This window comes from Equus asinus, chromosome 2 (genome assembly GCF_041296235.1).
Source record: "Equus asinus isolate D_3611 breed Donkey chromosome 2, EquAss-T2T_v2, whole genome shotgun sequence".
Lineage (NCBI taxonomy): Eukaryota > Metazoa > Chordata > Mammalia > Perissodactyla > Equidae > Equus > Equus asinus.
Genome location: NC_091791.1, coordinates 55,623,992 through 55,645,369, shown reverse-complemented (window position 1 = coordinate 55,645,369; position 21,378 = coordinate 55,623,992). Strand labels below are relative to the sequence as shown.

General features: G+C 34.4%; 1 protein-coding gene and 1 long non-coding RNA gene across 12 annotated transcripts in view; one reads left to right on the top strand and one right to left on the bottom strand.

The window, feature by feature from the left end:
- CTNNA3 (catenin alpha 3) overlaps positions 1 to 21,378 on the top strand; it is a 1,499,312-nt gene that overhangs the window by 1,283,289 nt on the left and 194,645 nt on the right. The gene's annotated exons all lie outside the window — the stretch shown is intronic.
- LOC139040973 (uncharacterized) overlaps positions 15,556 to 21,378 on the bottom strand; it is a 47,828-nt gene continuing 42,005 nt past the window's right edge. The window contains exons 3-4 of the long non-coding RNA XR_011495357.1: positions 20,909 to 20,941; positions 15,556 to 15,594 (exon numbers count right to left, since the gene is read on the bottom strand). This is a non-coding gene — a long non-coding RNA (uncharacterized lncRNA). The remainder of the gene's footprint in view (positions 15,595 to 20,908; positions 20,942 to 21,378) is intronic.

The following is a 21,378-nucleotide window of genomic DNA, read 5'->3' as shown; positions in this document are numbered from 1 at the left end:
GGATTTACAAACCTTTGTTTCAGTGAATTCTTCCCGGTGAATATTGCTCCAGCTTGTAGCTGTGTGTGTGTTGCTTGGCTGTTTGTTTTTCTTAGCGTGGTAGGCATACACATGAACTACCCATGTGATTGTGGCTTTCTAGCTATCAAAATTTTCAAAAGCTGTTTCTGTATTAAAAAGGAGAATTGAATAGATAAATATTTATTGAGCACCCTGAATAAATGTGTCAAGCACAATTACTGGGAAAAAAAGATCTCATCATAAAAGTTTCATTCTAGGTGAGATATCATTTCTTTTTTTTTTTTTTTTAAAGATTTTATTTTTTTCCTTTTTCTCCCCAAAGCCCCCCAGTACATAGTTGTATATTCTTCGTTGTGGGTTCTTCTAGTTGTGGCATGTGGGATGCTGCCTCAGCGTGGTTCGATGAGCAGTGCCATGTCCGCGCCCAGGATTCGAACCAACGAAACACTGGGCCGCCTGCAGCGGAGCACGCGAACTCAACCACTCGGCCACGGGGCCAGCCCCCGAGATATCATTTCTTATCTATAAAATTAGGAATGGCTTTTTTTTCTTTTTAATTTTATTTTTCCTTTTTCTCCCCAAAGCCCTCTGATACATAGCTGTACATTCTTCATTGTGGGTCCTTCTAGTTGTGGCATGTGGGATGCTGCCTCAGTGTGGTTTGATGAGCAGTGCCATGTCCGCACCCAGGATTCAAACCACCGAAACACTGGGCCGCTTGCAGCAGAGCACGCGAACTTAACCACTCGGCCATGGGGCCAGCCCCAGGATTGGCTTTTTAAGATAGTGATAATACATAGTGCTGGTAAAGATATAGTAAAATGAGCAAATTTACATCTTGCTTTTGAATTGTAATTGCTGCAAACCTTCTGTAGAACAATTTATCAATACATATCAAGGGCTTTAAAAATTTGTGACAAGTTTTATAGTTTACCACCTTGTTATAACATAAAAATTACAAATTATGGCCAGCCATGGTGGCCTAGTGGTTAAGTTCACTGCGCTCCACTTCAGCGGCCTGGGTTCGGTCCCAGGCTCAGACCTATGCTGCTCTGTTAGCGGCCAAGCTGTGCTGGTGGCCCATGTACCAAAAAATAGAGGAAGATTGACACGAATGTTAACTCAGAGTGAATCTCCCTCAGCAAAAACAACAAAAAAGTTACAAATTATGTGTCCAGTACATTGAGAAAGATTAAACAAAGTTTGACATAACCATGAGATAAGCCATTGTCCAAGAGCATTTAAAACAAGGAAACAATATTAATGATTAAATGGCAAAAGATGTGTTTTAAAATTGTATATATTTAAATTTTTCAATTGTGTAAAAATGCACAATATTGTAAGGAAATATGCTGAAATACTGATAGGAGTTTTCTCTGGGTAGAAGTATTTATATTATACTATTTTCCAACATTTCTCCAAAATGTCTCTAAATACTAGACCTGCTCATTCTACTACAATGAATTAGAGCTTGCGTCCGGAATCAAACTTCCTTTGACTAATATTCTGGTTCTGCCTTTCCCTAGCTGTGTGGCCTTGGGTAAGTTACTTAACCTGGCTAAACCTCAGTTTCTTTATCTAAACATTGAGTATCATAACAATATGTCACAGGGTTGTAGTGAGTATTGAACGGAGTAACATACATAAAGCACTTAGTAAGTGCCTGGTACAGAGGAAGGGTGTGGTATTTTGTTGTGGTTGGAAACATAGATTCTGGAGTCAGACTCGCTAGCTTCTAATCTTGGCATCTTTACTTAGCAACTGAGCAAGTTCATTAAAATCTTTGTTCTTCAGGTTCAGGTCCTCATTGTATCTTCAACTCTTCTGAGAGTGCTTGGAACATAATAGGTGCTTAATAAATATTGATTGCATGAATTGGTGACAGCTATGACTATGTTATCATTTAAATATTAAGTTTAAAATGTGTACCTCCAGATTTCTAAGCCCTTCCATCACAGCTTCTGCAGGCTCAGTGTACCTGAAATACTCTTGAAGGTCACTCAATATTCTTTGTTACCACATTAAATAGTGCACTTTCCATTTGAATCCTTGTTGATCACCTTGAACATGTGACGTTGCTACCCGTTTCCTTCTCCATTTAAGTCTCCTGTCAATTGGCATCCATATCTATGTTGTTTCTCAGTTTTCCCCAAGAGGTCTCATACCCCACTATTTCTATTTCTGTCTCCTACTTTTCCTGAATGTGCAGATAGATCTTCCCTCTAAGTTCTACAACTGAGTTATCATGATAAGTGTTGAAATGTATAATATCCTTATTCATTTAGTAAAACCTTTCTAATTGATTAGGATACATGTGAATAGATGTTATGTTTTTTCCTAAATTTCCATTACTTCTCTTCAGCTGGAAGGGACTGCCCCACCACCACCTCTGAACTTCCATAGTCCTTTATGTAGTCTCTCTTAACATCCTTATCACAGACTTCATTGTCATGTGCATGCTTTTACTCTTCTTTAAGTTATACATTATCTCAGGCCTGGAATTGTATCTTATTTATCTTTACATCCCCCAAGATGACTATTATAATGCCCCGTCTAAATAATATGCCAAATTGTTGTTGTTGTTTGCTTGTTTATGGTTTGTTTTGAACAAGTCATCTAATTAAATAATGAACTCTTTTATTATCTCATGGTTTTATTATCTCATGGACGTGAGGACAAGGCGGCTGCAACACAAGGCTCCAGGGTCAGTCCACTCGTGGCATAGGGGCCCTTTCCTTCTCCTTTACTATGTGTGAATTTCTCTGAAGTTATTTGATTAAGCAAGTCTTTCTTCCCCAAAGAATTATAGTTGATTTAGCCTAACTATGATGAATTAAAAATTACTTGGAATTTTTCTTTCAAATGCTAGTCATCAATATTAAAGAGTCAAAACAAAATATAATAAAATGGCTGAATGGGAAATATTCAAGAGAAAAAGTATGCATATATAAAACAAAAATAAGATTAATGCAAAAATTAGGAAAAACAGTTATATGAGATAATGTAAAACATATCCAACTCCTCACGTTCCAGAAGTGCCATAACTGACAGACAGAGTCAATTGAGCCAAATACTTACTTAGGTTTTGGAATTATACATTTATGGAAAAAAAAAAAAAGACTTTGCTAAACTAATGAAGCTATTATTGCACAAATTTGTACTCTGTACCAAATATAGGGGCTCTAACTCTATTTTTAATCATTTCTTTCATAAATGGTAAAGGAAAATTGTGTGCTTTTGCTGCTATCCCCTGTTTGGTCATATCTTTAAACTTTCAGGAAGCATATAACACTAATCACATGAATTTGCTTTCTACCTCAGAAGGAATGCATGTAATTCAGGCCAACAAGGGACAAGCAAATTCTCCTCTACCGTGGAGAAGAGAGCAAACACTGCCAATGTATTTTATTAATAAGGGAGCTTTCTTCCTCTGCCACCTGATTGTGTTCCTAATTCCATTAGTGGAATCCATATGAAATATTAGAGCATGATATAGATATTGACACTGATAATAAAAGTTAAGTCTCTAATGTGGAAATGTTTCCAGCTACTCAGCAGCATAGATTATATATTTTTAATTTTTATGTTCCCTCATGATTTCATGGTTTAATTGTATTAAGTACGTAATTAAATTTCCATTATATCCAGAGCCTGCCATTCTCCATCACACCACCTGCAAAATCATGGCTCCAAGTCTGAGCTAATTCAATCATTATAGACGGTACTACTGGTTTTCTTCCATGCTAGACCAACACAACCCTGAATGAGCCTAACAAAAGGACTATTTTTCCAGAAGCATTTCTAATCAGGATACAATAAAAAGCACATGCTGAAGGTTTTTGGAAAGTGTACATTTAATTTACACCACTTTTGTCAGATCAAAATTTTTTGTTTGTTTTTAAATAAAGCTTAGCATGGCTTACAAGGCCCTGCATCATATGATTCCTAGCGATTCCTTTGTCCTCATTTTCTTTTGGACACTACACAGTGACATTTCTTTCAGGTTTTTCACACTTGCTATTCTCTCTTCTAGAAGGCTCTGGCTCCCACCCCTTCCTTACTAATGACCATTCAATTTCTCCTAGTTGACTCTTCATTTTTCAGATCATGAGGCAAACATCACTTTCTCTGGAACATCTTTCTTGATCTGCATAACTAAACAAAGCCTTTTATGTGCTTTGGCTTCCCCCTTTCCTCAAAGCTCCCATCTCAGTTTGTGACATTTCTTTCTTTGCCTGTTGTGTATGTCTCCCTTTCCTAACAAACTCGAAACTCTGTGAGGGCTTCATCTGTTTGGATCTCCACTTTATCTCCTTTACTTCAAAACAGTCTCAGCATTCAGCGGGGATTTTGTGACCACATGTATTTATGATCTGTCCAAGAAAATTCCAAAGGCTCTTGATATATAAAACATCCTTTTGCAGAAGCATGAAATCTAATGCTTTACTATTCACAAACTTGTCAAAGTGAAGTTCTAGGGAAATTGCCTCCTTGAATGTTGTTTCTATTGTTCCAAAGTGCACATTGTTCAGAGTTATTCCACCACCAAACAGGAAGACAATGAACTAAAGAAGAGTGTCTGGAACAATTGTAGGAAGAAGGGATGGCTGTTATAAGGTGAGGGAGGGATAATTTCGAATTTACTAGACTATAATCACAGTGAGAGAAGTAATCATACTTTTGACTCCTCAAGCCCGTTATAGCACCTTAAATATAGAAGACTTCTTTTGTCAATACTTCACTCAACAAATGCTTATTGAGTTATAGGGATCAAGTATTATTCTGGATATTGATGATATAGTGGAGGGCATTAGTCATATGATTTAATGGAGAACCAAATCTACAAAGACTGGAGAACAACAAAAACAAGATTATTGCAGTTACTGGTAAGTACTATAAAGTCAAGAAAACTAGTCACAGGATAGTTAGTGGTGGATGACAAGGTGCTAGTTTAGGTGAGCTGATCAACCAAGATCTCAGTGAAGTGGTGATACTTACACTGAAGTCTGAACAGTGTGAATGAGGCTGTCATGTGAGAATTGAAGGGAAGAACATTCCAGGCAAATGAGATCACAAGTGCTAATATTCTGAGGTTGGAAAGTGTCTGACTTGTTCAATGAATAGAAAAAGTTCACTGAATTATAGGGTGTAGTAAGCAATGGCGTAAAAGATGTGTAAAAGATGAGGTTGGGAAGTTAGTCAAGGGCCAAACTATGTTTTTTTTTTTTTTTTAATTTAATAAGTGAATAGATTAAATGGATGAATGGATGCCATGGCCTGTCAGAAGTAATGGTTCCCTGCCTCCAGCTGTGGCTCTTACTGTCCTTCCAAATGTGATTTGACAATGTGGCATGGAGAGTTTCTATTTTTGATACAATATAAGAAAGTACAAGTGATCAAGTTATTAGATTCTACTAGTGTACACAGCTCACAATTATATATTACCTATAAAAATATAATGCCCAGAAACTCTTTTTAATGTCACATGAGAACTTTAAGCAAAATGACCATGGAACCCATGGGAAAATCCCTCTTAAACTTCCAACTACAGAGAGGGAAATTGACCAAGGGATGCAGCTGCTGTGTTCTGAAGTCCGTTGCTGCAGCTGTGCTGAGGCTGCGTCTATGTGCCTTATGGGCTGTGCCCAGCCAAGGACTAAGTGCATCGGAGGTCCTAAGGCAGGCCCATTCCTGGAGACACGCAATGCCTCTGATGTCTACCTTTGACTTGAGGACTCCCCAAGGACTTTGCCTCAGTTCCCTCAGACTGCAAAGCAGTCTAGGAAGTTCTCCCCTTCTTCCTTGCTTTCTCCTTCACTCAGAGTCAAAATTTTACTGTGGTCTGATGACTCTCTCAGCCTTTTCCAGCTTCATTCTGATTTTCTCTCACAGGCATTTCTCCTAAAAAAATCCTTGCACATTTAGTCCCATTTAAGAGTCTGTGTCTCAGAGGACCCAGACTAACAAAGCGATAAAGTAGATCAATTTGCTTTTGACATCTTAGTTTTCCTGTCTTGCCAAGAATTAAACTAAAATATATCATAAACATTCTTATTTTCAATGATCTTGATTTCGCACAATTACTTAGTCAATTAAAGTTCCTACTTAATAAATCTTTTAGAACTATTTCTTTGTACTTGATGGCTCATTAAACCCCAGTGATCTCCAGGGCAGGTGTAACGACACTTCACAATCTCAAAGGGACCTTAAAATTTTACTGTCACATTTGTAAACTGTTCTATTTCCCTAACTAGTTCCAAATCTTACGGAATTTCAATTATAAGAATTCTTATAGTTCAAATACTGTAATTATAATCAGAATATTATAATTAAAATTGCTAAATTGTTTAGTAATCCAACTTATAGAATAGTACTCTTTTTCATACTAATCTCTTCTTTTACAATAAAAATTTTTCATAGGGAGGTGGAATTTCTCACTTTAAAAGTAGAAATCAAAACTTTGTCAGACTTAATCTCTATTCTCTTTTGCTTACGACACAGTGTCTTACGCCCCTTTCTCTTGATTTGTTGTAGTTTTTTTCTAAGAGACACATGTGAGCATCTTGTTTATGACAGGGCAAAATACATACTATGATACTTAAGTTTTTATAAGTAAATGAAATTCAGTCAGGTCCTATCTCCTCTGCCTGACTTTCAAACTTTCTTTAGAGTGGCATTATGCTTTTTGTCATACTCTCTTAACTCCCATTGTGTCCCTGGAGATCCTTTCATATCCATTTCCCTTGCAACCCCCAACACAGGCATCAGACCCAAACTTTCTGGAATGTCCCTTTTATTATGTTAACTTTATCCACACGTATCTACATTTCATGTATCCTTAAGGACACAGTTCGTCCCCTTTTTCTTCCATGGAACTAACTCTGCTCATGTTTACTTTCATTCACTCTTCTACTTTAATCATCTGTTAACTTCACTTGCCTTGATATTTATAAGCTATGTTATGTATTATTACTTTACTATGATTATAGTAATATAGTGGATATATTAATGTATTATATAATTATTAAAACAATGATGTACTATATGTGATAACTTCACTAGTTCATGAGTTATTTCATATTTTCCTGTTTTGGTCATGTCCCCTACACTATGGATACGCAAGCTTATCAATTGTATTGTGTACAACACAGAGATTAGGAAGCATTTGAAATGGGAGTGGATTCTACCTCTATTACTTCCCAGTTGTTTGACCCCGGATAAGTTACTTAATTTCTCTGAGCTTCTAGTTTCTCATAAAATAATGACATTGTTTCCTTTAAGGTTTTATTTGAGGTTCAAAAGAGATGATTCATATAACCGCAATTTCTACGGTACCTTTCCTTTATAAATAAGTGACATATATTTCACTGTTTTTCTTCTATCCTGTATATGAACTTTTGAAAAGATTTGGATTGTGGCTCTTTTGGTTTTTAAAAATGATCATTATCCAGTACCTTATAGATATTTAGCACATATTTTTCATTTGGAATATCAGATTCTGTATTTGATCTTCACTAATATACTAGGTACCATTTAGGAACAGATATTTCCCCCTTTTTCTTTCTTTCCTTTTTTGAATAATAATTAGAAACTATCCACGAATTGAACATGATACACAGAATATTTATAAATATATATTATTTATAAAGATGGCAAATCACATTGGTCTTTCTCCAAAATAATGCAGTTTCATAGAAATAGGACCAGGGTTGGAGGGTTGAATGCAGAGTTATGAGTCAGTGTGACAAATTTGATTCATTGAAGGCATTAACCAAGAATCTCTCTTGTCGTTAAAATTATTACTCTAGAATAAAGACTGGAATTTCTAAAAGAACACAACCAAATTTTTATCCATTTTATCAATTGTTCCATAATTAAAGAGTATTTATGAGAAATATCTTTCTTATTCCTAGCTCAACTTATGTCTATTTAACTTTATTCTCACACAGGCTCTCTGCTTACCGTTTTTCATTTGGCTCTTATAGCCATGGATCTGAGAGAAAGAGAGACAACATTGGAAAACAAGTTTTTATGCATCCCATTCCACGAAGAAAGGCTAATCAGCTCTTCTTGAGTAGTAGTCTCTTATTAGTGAACCCATCATTTCGTTCAGGAGAAGAGAATACTTTGGCACCCTATGATTTGCACCTTTAAAAGATAACATGGGGAAAGGTGAAGTTCCCCAAAGGTACAAATGCAGGACAGAAAGCAGAGTATGTCCACTACAAGAACTCTCATTTTGAAAAATTGGAGAATGATAGTTTTCATAAATAAGGTTCTGGGTGGTTAAAGGTTATCATAGAAAATACATCATATTTTTATTTTTAATTTTAAAATAAGATTACCATAAAGTATGATTGGCCTGAAAATTATACTAAAGTTATTTAATTTTTGATGACAGACAAATTTTGTAATGCCTGGTACCTACAGTAGCTATATATTTGTGACCAGTACACATCTAAGCTAAATCAGCATTGGCATGCTTTCAAACACTGTTTTTCAAAGTCACTAACATATAGACCATCTTAAGGAAAATAATGTTTATGCCCTCTCTCAGGTTGATTTTAATTGTGTTTGTTACAGTGTTATTCAAATATGTACCAACACAAAAATGACATAGTAAACACTTCCCATGGTGCTTTGTTTTAAGAACTTTTCACACAATAACACATTCAATCTGGATAGGAGCCTTCTGAATTGAGTGCTATTGTTGGTCATATCACACATAGAAACATTGAGAAACAAGCTAAGTAACTTGAACAGAGGCATGCAATTAGTGATTGACAATCTGACTGTCTTTCAAATCCATGTTCTCGAGTTCTCTGCCACACTGGCATTAAACACAAACTCCTTATGAATACAGCTTGCATGAATTATAAAACTAAACTGAATTACAAATAAAATACAAATTGAAAATCCATAAATGGCCTCTTAACCAGTCTTTCTACTTCCTACTTGCTCTCCGCCCCATCAGTCTAGTCTCAAGATAACAATCATAGTAATCTTTTTAATGCATAAGTCAGCATATGTCAATACTCTGTTCGAAATCATACATTATCTCTCTCCCAAAACACACACATAGAGTAAAATTGAAAGTCCTTATCATGACCTAAGGCCTCTGCTATCTGGCATCCCACTAGCTCAAAATCTACCACTCTCTACCTCATTCACGCACTCCACGCACAATGACCTAGTCACTAACTATTCATTGAACATACCAGGACCGCTCCCAACTTAACCTTTGGACTACTTGTCCTTTCTTTCTGATTTTCTCTTTCTCTAGAAACTTATTTGACTTTATTTCTTTTAAATACCACCTTATGGAAGATAGCATCCCCGAATGCCACATACAAATAGGCACCCCTTCCGTCTTTCTTTATTCTCACTACTGTGTTTTTCTTCATTTTGGTCGCCTGACGTATTATATACTTATTGCATTTCTTTTTTTACTGTCTTTCCCTCACCAGGTTGCAGACTTATTGAAGAAAGACTGTTTTTTTTTTTGTTTCTTTACTGCGATTTCCCAGTACCTATAAGTTGTACTTGGCACATAGTAGGCATTTGATAAATATTTTTAATTAACCATTAAATTTGAGATAATCGTAAATTCACATGCAATTGTACAAAAGAGTAGAGAGACATCCTGTGTACCCCTTACCAGTTTTTCTCAAAAGCATCATTTTGCAAAACAATACTAGTCAAGATATAGAACATTTCTGTCACCACACAGATTCCTAGTGGCGCCTTTTTATAAGCAGTTGCCAGGTTACGCAGGCCTATTGCCAGCTTCTTCAGCTCCAGGTCTGGGCTATGAGGCAGGATAAAAAGGCAGAAAACTCATCCCCATGTTGCTCCTTGGGTCTCAAGATGACCAGCCAGTCAGTCTTCTGTCTGCCTTTCAGCGTCCTTTCATATTTGTTGCATGTATAGTGCCAAAGGTTTTTAGTTAGACCGAGCAGAGGGAGAAGGGAATGATAAGTCTACTTCATCTACTGGAAGCAGATGTCCCCCAATAAATATTTTTAGAAAAAATAAATATCAAATAAAGCATTTTAGTCAACATGTTGGACCAAATTTGGGCCCTATCTTTAACAAGAGGTCCATGGCAGTTTGCTTTTATGCTCCCCCGACTGCTGAAGTAGGTTAGTCTAATTTTCAAAGATGAATCCAACCCGCCCTATGCCCCTGTATCACACTACAGACTGATTTTAAGAACATTTTTAGTAGCTTCTTCTTTTTTTCAGTATATAAAATTTCACATTCCAAGTATAAAGGTCTTAATACAACTTGGCTAAATATTTCAAATCAGGTATGCTTTTCCCCAGACCATTACCTAAATGATGCAGTGTTTTTATTGTTCCCTTGATATAATTTCTAAACAGTAGCGGGCATCTGCCAGTGCTAGCAGCACTGTGTACAGGTTCAGAGCATACTGTCTGGTTTTAAAGTCCAGCTCTACCAATTTGTATTTCTGTGGCAGTGGGGGAATTTTCCTTTTTTTTTTTCAATTATTTTGATGAGGTCATCATGGTTTATAACATTGTATAATTTCAGGTGTATATTAATATTTATCAGTTTCTGTATAGACTGCATCATGCTCTCCACCAATAGTCTAATTTTTATCTGTCACCGTATATATGTGTCCCTTTACTCCTTTCACCCACCCTCCAACCCCGTTCCCCTCTGGTAATCACTAATCTGTTCTCTTTATCCATGTGTTTATCTTCTACACATGAGTGAAATCATGCCGTGTTTGTTTGTCTTGGTCTGGCTTATTTTGCTTAACATAATACCCTCATGTTGTGGCAAATGGGGTGATTTTGTCTCTTATGCCTGAGTAGTATTCTACTGTAGACATAGCACAACTGTAGCACATCTTCTTTATCCGACCATCAGTTGATGTTCACTTGGGTTGCTTCCATGTTTTGGCTATGGTGAATAATGCTGCAATGAACGTAGAGGTGCATAAGTCTCTTTGAATTGTTGATTTCAAGTTCTTTGGATAAATACCCAGTAGTGGGATAGCTGGATCATATGGTATCTCTATTTGTAATTTTTTGAGAAATCTCCATACTGTTTTCCATAGCGGCTGCATGAGTTTGCGCTCCCACCAGCATTGTATGAGGGTTCCCTTTTCTCCATATCTTCTCCAACATTTGTTATTTTTTTCTCTTGGTAATTATAGCCATTCTGACAGGTGTAAGGTGATATCTCATTGTAGTTTTGATTTGCATTTCCCTAATAATTAATGATGTTGAATCTTTTCATGTGCCTGTTAGCCATCTGCATATATCTTCGTTGGAAAAATGTTCATATCCTTTGCCCATCTTTTGGTCAGGTTGTTTCTGTTGTTGTTGAGCTATATGAGTTCTCCAGATATTTTGGAAATTAATCCCTTGTCAGTTACATGATTTGCAAATATTTTCTCCCAGTTGGTGGGACCTAAGAATAAATTTAACCAAGGAAGTGAAAGACCTATACACTGAAAACTATATGACATTATTGAAAGAAATGAAAGATGACATAAAGAAATGGAAAGATATTCCATGCTCATGGATTGGAAGAATACACATAGTTAAAATATCCATATTACCTGAAGCAATCTACAGATTCAATGCAATTCCAATCAAAATCCCAATGACATTCTTACAGAAATAGAACAAGGAATCCTAAAACTTATATGGAACAACAAAAGACCCCAAATAGTGAAAGCAATCCTGAGAAAAAGAAACAAAGCTGAAGACATCCCAATCTCTGACTTCAAAATATACTACAAAATTATAGTAATCAAAACAGCATGGTACCGGCACAAAAACAGACATACAGATCAATGGAACAGAATTGAAAGCCCAGAAATAAAACCACACATTTATGGATGGCTAATATTTGACAGAGGAGCCAAGAAGATATAATGGAAAAAGGAAAGTCTCTTCAATAAACAGTGATGGGAAAACTGGATAGCCACATGCAAAAGGATGAAAGTAGACTATTATCTTACACCATACATATAAATTAACTCAAAATGGATTAAAGACAAATGTAAGACGTGAAACCATAAAACTACTAGAGGAAAATATAGGCAGTACACTCTTTGACATTGGTCTTAGCGGCATCTTTTCGAATGCCAACTCTACTCAGGCAAGGGAAACAGAAGAAAAAATAAACAAATGGGACTACATCAGAGTAAAAAGCTTCTGCAAGGCATAGGAAACCATGAATAAAATGGAATTTTCTTAACTAACTTCTTCTCTGTGCCTCAGTTTTTTCATCTGTAAAATTGTAATGATAATATGTAATAATAATGATAATAACAACCACCTCATAGTGCTGTTACAAATATTAAATGAGTAAGTATTTGTAAAAGACTTAGAAGAGTGCCTAGCACTAAAGTTCTATTCATCTCTGTGTATATGTGCATGTACATAAAATAAGCACTTATGTTTTGTTACTCCTCTAGATGAAGATGAGATGTTCAATCGCACACCTACCAAGGACTGGCATGTATCCTAAAAACAGGATTTTCTTTTTTAGTTTCAGTAGGTTTCATGATGACTAACAGTTGAAAAGTGTGTGTGTGTGCCATCAAAGCCATTTATAAATGTTTCATATGCCCCTGATTATTAAATCATCTTAAAGAGTGGAATTATCTTTCATTATTGAAAAAGTACTTTTATATAAATGTATAATAGAATTATGCTTTCACTTTCTTTAGAGAAATGTTCATTGAACTATAATTCCAAATATATGTGAAGTTCAATGCAAATGTTATGTGTACATCTTTCATATAATTTCTTAGTTTTGGTTATCTTTTTTCTAATCCATAAGAAAAAAACTTCCTAGGATGACTCCAGGATAAAAAAAATATGCTTTAGTATAGTCAAGTTGTTTTATATCTTCTTTTATCTCTCTTTTATATCTATATTTTATCACCTCTCCCTTAATAACTGTTGTTTTATAGACTCTATCATTCTCCATAAACACATGGAAAACGTGCTTCATGAGTCAACCAAACCATTTTCTTGTATGCAGATTTCAGATATTTTACTGCCAGTATTTTCGTGTTCACCCCTCTAACCCGCAACACTACTAGAAATTACAAATCTATATACATGCTTTCTATTTAATTGTTCTGTAAGCAAAATTCCTGTATAGTTTAAATAACTATGTGGTTGAAATATTGTGGTTTTGGAGGGCACTATTTGTCAGCTCATAAGCTTCCATTGATAGTGTCAGATTTCTAAGCCTTAGTCATTGGTGTCATATGGAAGGCATATCTGAGTTTCACCAATAATACATGTGTTTCCAGTTTGGCTTCCATAAAAGTAACCACAGGCAGACTAAGGTGCTGTATATAATAGGCTCTCGATACCATTTTATCAATCTGTTCATAATAGAATTGCAAATACTATTTTATTAGGTCTCCAAGTAAAAGCAAAGAACCATCTTTGAACATCTACAATGTGTGTATGTATGTAATTATGTATGTGTGCATGTGTATACTCTTTTATGTTGTGTCTTGTTTTGTTCAAACTAAGGTTTGGAAGATTTGTTCATATTGTTGTGGAGCTAAGGATTGATTATGACACTATAAGACATTGTATAAACACATCATAATTTATTTATCCATGAAACCCTTAATGGAAACGTGGATAGTTTTAGATTTTAGATTAATACAAGTAGTGCTGCTATGAACATCTAATACACGTCTCTAGGTGATTTTATTATGCATTTCTGTTGAACATACACACACTATTAGATTGGCTAGATCACAAGGCGAATATTTTCTGCTTTCAAATAGACTGTCAAACTTTTTACAAAATGTTTGCATGGATTTACATGCTTATCAGTGGTATATGAGAGCATCAGTTGCTCTAGAACTTGAATTTTCTATCTTTTTCTTATCTTAGCCATTCTGGTGAGTGTATAATGCTATCTTATGATTTTAACTTGCAGTTTGATAAGTAACAAACTTTGAATCCTTCTTAAAATATTTTCTTCTGGCCACTTGGATATCTTCTTTAGTGAAGTGTCTTTTCAATCTTTTGCCCACTTTTTTTTTTATTGTGTTGCCCTTTTCTTACTTATTTGTTGCAGATCTTTGTATACTCTGGTTATGAGTCCTTTGTAAACTTTTCCTACACTATAGGTTGACATTTACCTTTATTTACGACGTCTTTTGATAAATAGAAGTTCTTAACTTTTGCATACTTCAATGTATCAACTTTTTATTTGGCTCCAGATTATGAAAATGGTCTCCTATATTTACTTCTAAAAGCTTCATTATTTTGGATAACCAATTTCTGTGGAACTGACTTTTGTGTCTGCTGTGAAGTAAGCCTCCATATCACTTTTTCTCCAAAGTATAACCAGTTGACACAGTTAAGTTTATTAAAATAACCATCCTTCCACTACAACACTATAGTATCTTTTTTGTTTAGCCATAAATCAAGAACATATTTGGGTCTGTTTCTGGACTTTATTCCATTGATTAGTTTGTCATTCTTTAGCCACATATATCTCTTTTATTTACTAATTAAGATATAACTTCTGTAGAGTAATGCCACTTCTAAAATAAAAAATGATGTGAAATTTGCTTTAGTTAATTTGGTGAGACTAGTTTAACAAAGATATTCCCCAGTGGAGTAGTAGAGTAGATAATTAGTAACATATCCTTTGCCTAGTGTTTTAGTCACTTCATTTATGGAATCACTGAGAGAAAATAATGGGTTCTTATTTTCAGTACCTAGGAAACCTCTGTTAAGGTATACAGGAATTCTTCCTGAGGTATAAGAGTTTATGGACTTGGGGCTTGCTTTAGGGTACAGTAATAGAATACTGGAGAAATTCAGAGGTAACTTGGAATTGTTTTGTACTAGAACTCTAGAGCGAAGATTGACAACCTACAGCTCATGGATCAAATCTTGCCTGCCATCTACTTTTGTAAATAAAGTTTTATTGGTTACTTTTGTGCTACTGTGGCAGAGGTGAGTAGTTGTGAAAGAAATTATATGGCCTGAAAAGCCTAAAATACTTACTAACTGGCTCTTTATAGAAAACATTTGTCAACCTCTGCTCTTGAGAATCTACTCATGTTCATCTAAAGGAACTGTTTAGGACCATTGCTGAGCTAGGAATTTAAACAGGCTACATTGCTAGAATGCTTTCTAGAAGCAGTGTTGAGAAATTAATATGGAGTTTTCCCAACATTGAAATTCATATGAACTGTTCAGGGGAAAAGATATACTAAAAAATTTTCTAAAGCTATTGAGAGAAGCAGATTACTGCCGAGAGCTACTGCAAGGAGTTTCTAAAATGGCATCTGCTGGCACCTGCCGTTAATGGAAATTGTCAGTGGGAGCCACTGTCCTTGGGAGTAATTTCTGGTGAATAGAAAAACGTTGCCATTGATGACTGCTTGCCAATAACATCCACAGCTAATGTAAAAAACCAACTCTTGAAAATAAATGTCAAGAGACATTTCTAGGAGCCACTAAAATAAACATCTCTTGGAACAGAAGACACATTTCCAGGCCTACCTTTTGTGAATGTGCTAGAAGTAAGATTCCAAAAGACCTGTTGGAAAATAGGAAAGTTCCATTTCAGGTATGGTGGAATAAAATTCTAACAGTCCAACCCATCCACAGATCACAATGATAAATTCTGAACTGTATGAACTATGTATATATAGATGTGGATATCTATATATGTACACACACACATCAGAGATTTAATTATATGTATATATACATTATATGTATATAAATTATACATATATATTTATACATATTTATACATACATATATTATATATCTTATATAATGTATATCTTTATATCTATCTATATCTTTATATACCTTTATACATAAGATAGGAAGACAGGATTGGCATAGAGTAAGCTCCCCATTTTTAAGGGTAATAAGTGTAAGGGCAGTACTTTGCCCAAATTTCTGGCTGACGTGATTCAAGCATGTCTGTAGCAGACTCAAAGCAATCTATAGCTAAGTCTAAAAGAACTAAACAGATTTTGGCTTCTTCCCACCATAGCCAAGACAGAAATGAAATTTTGGCCTAATCTGTTAATTATCTACTAAAACAAAGACAGTATCATTCTTTGGAGGAATATTACAGAATGCAGAATCTCTACAACATGACATTCACAATGACTTGGATTCAATCCAAACCTGTTTCATATTCAAAGAACAAATAATCAGCTAACACATATACTTAACAAAGCAAACCTAATAGACAAATAGATAGGAAATCCCAGCAGAGAAATAGAAAATATAAAAAGGAGCCAAAAGCAAATTATAGAACTAAAACATACATATCTGAAAAAAATTCATTGGATAAACTTAATAGAAGAATGGAGATGACAAAGGAAAAATCACTGTAGATGAAGACAGACCAACATGAAGTTCAATGTGAAGGAGAGAAAGAAGATTTTAAAAATATCGACAGACGTTCAGTGATCTATGAGACAATATCAAAAAGTTCAACATATATGTAATTGGAGTCCTAGATGAGATAAGAATGAGTCAGCAAAAAAGTTGCAGAAATAATGATTGAAAATCCAAATTTGCAGATATTTTACTGAAAATTGTTTACAGATTGAAGGAGTTCAGTGAATCCAATTACTCACACTAAAGAGAAAGGATAACAAAGTTTCATTAAGACACTGTGGAAACCTAGAAAATTTTAACCTGAAGCTCATGATAGTATACAGCACTGGCAGGAAGATGACGGCATTAGAAAAAAGCCATAATCATTTTCTTGTTTTGAAAATGCTCTTGGGAGTCATTTGTTTGTCCAGCATATTGAAAATTACCAAGAATCTTAGTTTTAAAATTTTTCACACTTTAGTTTTGATCTTAAAATCATTTCTAGGAATCATTAGACTTTGGCTAATGTCAGCAACACATTCTGGTACAACGGATCCAGAATACATTGGTTCATTATTGCTACTTTTCTTCATATTGTTAAAATGTACATGAAAATTATACCTTGTTATTAAAACATCCTTAATTTTTTATTATTTTACTTCTGATCTCCTCATTTATATCTGCATTTTCTGTTTTTGGAAATGTAATTTAGCTAACAAACAATATTAGTTATCTACTTCTTTTTCACAGTCTATCATTTACACTTAGTATCTGTCACCAATGAGTGTCTCTCTATTTTCTAGTATTTTTCAAGTACTTTTTAAATTTAATGTGTACTGACTTTTATGGCTGCATTCTGGTTATTCATAATTTAGCAGCTTGAAGAAATTTTCTGCTCTCTTAATATTTCTGTCAAGTTTAGTAGAATGGCTTTGAATGATACTTATTTTTCCTTCTTATTGCAGTAGGAGTGAAATGGTTCCAGGCCAATTATGTAAAAATAATTTTTTCATGGTTATATAAACAAGCATAATCTTATATACAGTATGACTTCCAAGTTCTGGGTTACTAGAATTATCAAAAGTAATGATCTATAGGACTGCTTAAGTTCCCTGATGGAAATGTGGTCACATAAATTGGACTTAAGTAGCATTCAGTCTGTATGTTCCAGGACTAGTATGTTCCAGATGATTATCATTTCTTGTTAAATAAATGATTATGTCCTAACTTAAGATTCAACTAATTTTTAAAAGAAATCAAAATATACGTATGGAAAGTAACTGATTAATGCCTTTAATTCTGGTATAGTTTAATTCAAACTTTGATATGTCAAGACATTTAAAGTTATTAGGGAGATGCCTGGTATCATCCTTAAGGATGAGCTGGTACTTCTTGACTTGTTTCACTTAAGCAGTTGAAGAACAGAGGAAGGTATATTTCCTTTCATTAGCTATTTGAGGGGATACCTCTGACTTTAGTGTATTCTAGAAATCCAAGGATTGGTAAATCAAGAAATTCTTCCTTAATAAGTGTCTCACATTTGGCTTATTTGTTATGAAATTTCTTTTTTTTTGAGAAAGATTAGCCTTGAGCTAACATCTGCCTCCGATCCTCCTCTTTTTGTTGAGTAAGACTGGCCCTGAGCTAACATCCATGCCCATCTTCCTCTAGTTTTTTATATGTGAGACGCCTGCCACAGCTTGGCTTAACAAGTGGTGCCAAATCCACACCTGTGAGCCAAACCGGCGAATCCCGGGCCCTTGAACCTTGAAGCAGAACGTGCAAACTTAACCACTGTGCCACCAGGCCGGCCCCATGTTATGCAATTTTTGTTTGGTCTTTTCGAATTTCATATTACCAAATATAGGAAACAAACTGAAGAGCATTGGAAATAAACATCCTCAAAATTCTATGAATAGGTTCCATGTGTGGTTCTAACTCCTGGCATTAGCACATACTATTATCATTTTTGAGTTAAAATAACTTCTCCCTTCTTTCACTTTTTGGAAAGTCCCTTTCCAAAAGGGACTTCTCTGTGAAAACTGCTTCATACATCTCAACCCTCCTGTCATAATTTTCCCAAATTAGAAGTAGTCACTCCCTCATGAGTTGTCCTCATAGTACTTTATCTAAATATCAATTCAACTACTTGCCATGCTGAATCACAATTAATTCTTTTCTTGTCTATTTGTGCCTCTAGATTGAGTACATATTTATGTAAGGGAAGAAGCCACATTCACTTTTCTATTACCAACTCTGAAAACAATTATTGACAACTAGTAAAGGAATAATAAATATTTGTTAAATATTGAATGAATTTTATAATTGCATTTAAAAAGTTTATTAAATTAGACATTAGATGAGAAATGCAAATAACCTAATTAAACTAGAGCATAATAATGGAATATTTTATCTTAGACTACAAATTCCTCTGCATAAAATATATTAGGAAAAGCTATATGCCTTTTTTAACACAATATAAATAAGCCTTTATGATATAAGTAATAACATAAATATATTGGAAGAGTTAACAGTAATTTAAAGAATTGAAATGAAAATTTATGTTAAGATTTATTTAACAAAGCAATCCACATGCAATTTGACTGGTAATTTTCACATTGCAAGAGGATATGAAGCAGTGCAGAGAAAATGTTAATCAAGAGTTCTTAAACGTTGAAATAATTTGAAAAAAATAACCAAACAAAATATATTTACACCTTATTAAAATAAAGAGTTAAAACTCTTAAATATAGCATCTAAGTGGGAAGAACAGAAAATCTGGATTTTTTAGCTCACAAGTTTTAATCCGAACATTTAAAGTTACTAATCATAAAATCTTAGATCAATATTCTTCTACAAATTACAATTTTGTTGGCTAACTATATTAGAAAAAATACGGTACTGGAGAAAAATAGCATTGGATTTGATGAACTAATAGCATGGAAATTTGTATTCCTTAAATATAAACTGAGACTAGAGAATCACAGACACACACAGACATTAATGCACAGAAAATATTGAAAAATTTCTCTAAGAAGAAACTGTATAGAGCAATTTCTGAATAAAATTAAATAAATATAGAAATAGCAATAAAATAAACACTTAGAAATTGAGATTTATTCTGCTAAATACAGGATCAAAGGGAAAATAAAATCTACAATTATAAATTATACAAATTATGATAAACATTAAAATCCCTAATAGCAAGACCATTAGGACACAGCAAAAACTCTACTCCGAGGAGTAATTAAAGAATTATTATTAGGAATAATTTAGGAATAATTTTTATAAATGCAATTAAAAATAATAGAAGTAAACTTCAAGTCAAATAATATTCTAAAAGAAAACAAAAGTAGAGGGCATATACAACCCCAAATCAAAACTTACCGTAAAACTACACGATTGAAGATAGTGTGGTATTGGTGAAAGGTAGGTATGTAGTCAATGGAACCGAATTGAGGATGCAGAGACAAACCCACAGATTTATGATCAATCAATTTTTGACAAAGCTGCCAAGACGATGCAATGGGGAAAGGGTTGTTTTTTTCCAACAAATGGTACTAGGATAATTGTATGTATGACTGTAAATAAATAAGTTTAGACTTTTACTTTCTTGTGCAAAAATGAACCCAAAATAGATTAGAGAACTAAATATAAGATCTAAAGCTATAAAACTTGGAAGAAGATGGAGGAGAAAGTTTTCAAAATGTTGTGTTAAGCAAAGATTTCTTAGATAACATACCAAAAGTACAAGCCATAAAAGAAAATAAAGGATAAATTGAACTTCTTTAAAGTGAAAAAGTTTTACACTTTGGAATACATCATTAAAAAGATGAAAAGAGGTGCTGGCCCTGTGGCATAGCGGTTAAGTTTGCACACTCCGTTTTGGAAGCCTGGGGTTCCTGGTTTGGATTCTGGGTACAAACCTACACAACGCTCATCAAGCCATGCTGTGGTGGCATCCCACACACACAGATTGGCACAGATGTTAGCTAAGGGAAAATCTTCCTCAAGCAAAAAAAAGAGGAAGACTAGCAACAGATGTTAACTCAGGGCCAATCTTCCTCACCAAAAAAAAAAAAAAAAGAAGAAGAAGAAAGAAAAGAAAAGCCAAGCCAAAAATTTGGAGAAAATATTTTTATATCATATATCTCATAAACAGATTGTACTCAGAAAAAATAGAGAACTCATAATTTAATAATAATAAGACAAACAATCTCATATAAAAAATAGTTAAGTGCTTTAACAGACATTTCATAAAAGTATACCAATGAGAAGCACATGAAAGGGTGCTCAACATCATTAGTCACTCGAGAAATGCAAATTAAAATCATAATGAGATATCATTACCCACTAAAATGGCTGTGATCTAGAAGACAGACAATACCAAATGTTTAGGGAGGAAGTAAAGAAACTGGACCCTCATACATACTGTTGTGAATATAAAATGATAGAGCTGTTTTGAATAGCAATTTAAGAGTTTCTTAAAAAGTTAAACATCAGCTTACCATAAATCCAGAATTCTACTCCTTGATATCTACCTAAGAAAAATGAAAACATATGTTAGTACAAAGGCTTATACAAAATACACAGCAACATTATGCAGAACAGTTGAAACTGGGAACAAATCAAAAACCCATTAGTTGGCAAATGGATAAACAAATGTGGTATACTCAAACAATAGCATGCCTTTCAGCAATCAAAGGAATAGGATTCTGATACGCGCTCCTACATGGATTAACCTAAAAAACACGCTAAAGAGAAGAAACCAGGCACCAAGTACTGCATACTAGATAATTCCATTTATATGAAATGTTCAGAAAAAGATAAATTTATAAAGAAAGAAAGCAGATCAATGTTTATCTGGATCTTGGATTGAGAGTCAGGATTGATTGCAAATGGGCTTGATGGAATTTTGAGAGCGATGACAATGTTCTAGAACCAGATTGTGGTGGTGGGCGAACAGCTCTATGAATTC